This window comes from Oryctolagus cuniculus, chromosome 6 (assembly GCF_964237555.1).
Source record: "Oryctolagus cuniculus chromosome 6, mOryCun1.1, whole genome shotgun sequence".
In the NCBI taxonomy this organism is placed as follows: Eukaryota; Metazoa; Chordata; class Mammalia; order Lagomorpha; family Leporidae; genus Oryctolagus; species Oryctolagus cuniculus.
Window position 1 is genome coordinate 111,320,509 of NC_091437.1, and position 3,909 is coordinate 111,324,417.

The window sequence follows — 3,909 nt, forward strand, 5'->3', positions numbered from 1 at the left end:
ATGTGACTGTGAAACCTATCATCACTCAGACAAAGCCTGGACACAGTCTTAAATGTAAGGGAGAAGTTGAGATTTTTCATCCTGTTTCTTAAAATGTTCTCCAGATATTTGGAGAAAGGGAAGAAGTGATATTTCATGAATAGAGCCTAGAAAAAATAATTCGGTACATTAAAAGACATACCATATTTTTTTTAGATCATCCTGCTATCTAAGCAGGGACATGATGATAGAGAGGTTATTATTAAAGTTTTTTTTAAAATGGGCAAGCACAGTATTTCTCTACACAAAGCAAGTCATCAATACTATTTGTTGGTTGAATGAATATAGTTAAGCTGAACTGTGGGGAGCAGCTCGGACTAGACTTTTACTGGAATTAAGACTTATTCTATGCACCTGCTCTCCCACAGTATGGCGCTGGGAGAGAAGAAAACAGCTTCTACACAGCTGCCTCCAGTTCAACCAATAAACTGTAGGACTTGCTCCTGATTGGAGGAGAGCAGCGTACTCGGCGTGTGGGCAGCCGAGTTGGGATTGGCAGAGGAGGACTATAAAGGAGGAGAGAGACGGCATGCACCAGGAACATCTAAGGGGAACATCTGAAGGAACACCTGTGCAGCCCCCGAGAGAGCCGGCCGGCGGTGTGCCGCTCCCCTGCGGAAGTGGGGAATGTGGCCAGGGGGAACTGCCCTTCCACGGAGGTGGAAGGGACAGTAGCCAACCCGGGAAAAACCAGCAGCAAACCCGGGGAGGGCCGAGCAGACGAAAGAACAGCGCAGGGTCCTGTGTCGTTCCTCCAAGAAGACGGGGAGCGACACTGAACCACTGGACTCATGTTCATGCCATGACAAGTGACTTCTTTTGAAGAACCAAGTTTTCCTTCTAATAGGCTGCACAATGTCTAATTGTGTTGGCAAGAAGGCAATTCTCTCTGTTTTTCTCTTGACAGTCTCTTTTTAGTGCTCATTTCAGCTTCAATTTCCTCTCAAAGAGAAAGTGACAACATGGCAGGATTCTCTCCAGCCCATCTTCCCAAACATTATATGATTCCAGCATGACAGAGAGCACATGGCAACCCTGACTGTGGATGCCCCAGGTATGAGCAGCTGCTCTGGTGAGACACTCTAGATTTTTCTCAACAGATAGACTATGGAAAGAGAGGATGAGGGAGCAGAAATAGAAGAGGGAATGGCTGGTTATTCCTTCTGTGACACTCACATTCCCATCTTGGATCCAGCTGGGGTTGCATGTTCTGTTCAGTGCATCAACTGTGCAGTTTCTCCAAGACTTGACTTTACACCCTCCCAGTAAACACTGAAGCATATTGCCAAATAGATGCACGATCCACCTTCTTTCAATCTGGAAGAATAGCCAAAGAAAACTGTAATGTGTAACATTATCTAGAAATGAAGGAGTGTCCACCTGTCATTAGAGAGCTACACAGAGGACTCCAAAGAGGAACCACCATGAGATACAGAGACGAAAACTGCTACATAGAAAGTACATATTGATCATATCATACTACTTTATTCACATGCTTGTACAAGTGACCACAACATTTTGGCATCATAACACTCCTCTAAAAATATTTAAAGGCTGAACAACACCCTATTCAAAATTCACTAGGGAGAAAAACATTAAGTATGAAATATTCATGCCTTATAAATCTCAATCATACCCTCAATAGGAGTCTCTTGTTGCTGTGTGAACATCAGTACACTAGCTTCGTAATGGAGCTAGCCTGTGAATTCCAGCAGGGTGACAGATGTCCTGGTGTTATCATTATATCCCAAAGGAATTGTTCTTCATGAAGCACACACAGTCAATAATACATACAGAAGCACATTTAAATTTTTTTTTACTTTTATTTAATGAATATAAATTTCCAAAGTATGACTTATGGATTACAATGGCTTCCCCCCCATACCATCCCTCCCACCCACAACCCTCCCCTTTCCCACTCCCTCTCCCCTTCCATTCACATCAAGATTCATTTTCGATTATCTTAATATACAGAAGATCAGCTTAGTATACATTAAGTAAGAATTTCAACAGTTTGCTCCCACACAGTAACATAAAGTGAAAAATAATAGATTATTTTTTTAAATGATGATGAAATCAGATCAGACCTATTGTCAGCACATTTAAATTAGACATTGATAACACCAATATTCTTTTTCATAAAATTCTCACATGAAATCAGAATTGCATAAATAAATAGTTTAACTATGGATAACTATACAAAATATCCCAAGATCCAGGACAGAAATAAGTAATATATGGCTTTGAGTAGGGATTTTCTTGATAAAAATTAAAATACCAAATGCAATTGCTAATAATTTAAAAACTTAAAACTTCTTTTCCTCTTCTTTATTTTAGCAGCCTCATTTATTCTTGCTCATTTTTCTACTATTTCAGTATATGGTAATTATGCATTACATGGAATTCCAGGTCTGGTGTAACAGATAAAAATCACTGAAGGGGGCCAGCACTGTGGCATAGTGGGTAGTGCCACTGCCTGTAGTGCTGTCATCCCATATGGGCGTTAGTTCAAGTCCTGGCTGCTCCACTTCTGATCTAGCTCTCTGCCATGGTCTGGGAAAACAGTAGAGGATGGCCCAAGTCCTTGGGCCCCTGCACCTACATGGGAGCCCCAGAAGAAGCTCCAGGCTCCTGTCTTCAGATTGGTGCAGCTCCAATCGTTGCAGCCAATTGGGGAATGAACCAGTGGATAGAAAATATCTCTCTTTCTCTCTCTCTCTCTCTCTCTCTCTCTCTCTCTCTGCCTCTCCTTTCTGTGTAACTCTGACTTTCAAATAAATAAATAAAATCTTTTTAAAAAAATCATTGAGAAAATTAAAGGAATTGGTTTTATCACTGTTCTAGTTACTATAACTATCTTTTTAAACAAATATTTATTTTTTAAAAATTGAATCCATTTTTACTACATTTCTATAATGCTTGGTAAAAATTGAAATTATTTTCCTTGTGAAACAGAATCAATTTTACCTACAAAATATCGTATTTCTTTTGTTAATGAAGTTGAATTACCTCAAACTGCTGTATCACTTAATTCTAAATATCTCTCTCTTCTTCCTTGAGTCTCCCTCCCTGACCATTCCAAGACCTCATGTCCTCAATACTTATCGGTCATTTTTTGAGGCTTTTTCTAAGTTTGAGCTGGACTTCAGGTATAGTCCTCTAAGGTGAAATCTTCACCAGCTGCCAGCAGCTACTTACACTTACTGCCTTTACAGCATGTACCTTAGAGTCTGACACAGGACAAGAGAACTAGAGTTCTGAGCCACCAACATTGCCACATGGAGAACAGAACGTTCCATGCGCTCCCTAGTCACTGCCATGGTTATAGAGATGTTTTGCTAGTTTCTCAGATGATATCTGGCAACAATGAGGGGGTCTTTATTTCCTCTCAAGTTTGGCTTCAGGTGTGCTCAACTCATGCCACTAAGGGTGCTTAATCAAGTCTGTTAGGTTTTTTTTTTTTTTTTTCACACTCATGGAACCCACCACTGTTCTCAAAGTTGACCAGGGGTACAACAGGAAATGTTCCCAGCCCCAGCTGCAGTCTGCCTGCAACTCAAGTCCTGCACAACATTCAGTCCAGCAAGCTTAAGATTCCTTTCTTCTAGCTGAGTAAAACTGGGAATGCAATAATACATCATAGGTAATCTAACAGGATTTATTCCCAATGAAAAGGATTTGAGGTTTCTGTCCTCTTTCTCCTGAGGACTTGCTATGGTTTGAATGTCCCCCAAATGTTGACTGCCCTCCAAAGTTCCATGTGTTAAAAGTTGGTCACCAGAATTCATTGAGAGGTGTTAGAACCTCTAGGGGGTGGGTCTAGTGGAAGGGTGTTAGGTCATTGAGAGCGAGTGCTAAGAAAGTAGTTCT